This window comes from Sciurus carolinensis, chromosome 9 (genome assembly GCF_902686445.1).
Source record: "Sciurus carolinensis chromosome 9, mSciCar1.2, whole genome shotgun sequence".
In the NCBI taxonomy this organism is placed as follows: Eukaryota; Metazoa; Chordata; class Mammalia; order Rodentia; family Sciuridae; genus Sciurus; species Sciurus carolinensis.
This window is the reverse complement of record NC_062221.1, coordinates 94433296-94433931: the sequence shown is the minus strand read 5'-3', so window position 1 is coordinate 94433931 and position 636 is coordinate 94433296. Positions and strand designations below refer to the sequence as shown.

Genomic DNA, 636 nt, shown 5'->3' with positions numbered 1-636 from the left:
TGGAAGGTTCTCGTCTTTTATCGTGGAAAGTTTTGTGAGAAACCCTTCTTCCCGCCACAACAGACCTAAAGCTAACAAAACAAGCACAGAGGCAGTTTGGGGCAAAGGGCGGCAGTGAGAAAATTGCAGTGTTTGGTCTGCCGTTAATTTCAAGATAAGGGAGAAGAAACTTGTCATTTTGCGGTTGTTGACTCGGGAGCTCCTAGCGACTCAGCCCCTTTTTTGTGTGCTGTTATTTTGGCCTAGAAGCAAATCTATAAAAAGCGATTTCCAGTATCCAAAAACAAACCCAAAACACCTTTTAGGATTTTCAGCGGGGCAGGTTTGTGGGTAGTGGGAGGGCAACAAACTGTTCAAAGGTAATATTTATAAATTGTGTGAGGGTGGGGGTGGAGAAGACATAGTGAATGCTAGCGATTCAGAAGCCACACAGATTCTAAAACCACAAGTCATATTTGCTGTAAGAGGACCTCCTCAGTACTATGATTAGGTAGATGGTTAAGGTAACCATCTCTGCAGAGCAACTGGAAGCTCTTCTTTTTCTTTGCCTGGTGTCCACACTGACCTTCAGGAGTCCTAACTCCCATCTATTACGCTAGCCAGAATATTTGCCTTTCCTGTCTTCATACTTCTTTT

The 636-nt window shown here is 43.7% G+C and overlaps 1 protein-coding gene across 9 annotated transcripts in view; it reads left to right on the top strand.

Moving 5' to 3' along the window:
- St3gal6 (ST3 beta-galactoside alpha-2,3-sialyltransferase 6) overlaps window positions 1-636 on the top strand; it is a 55043-nt gene that overhangs the window by 1206 nt on the left and 53201 nt on the right. The window lies entirely within an intron of this gene.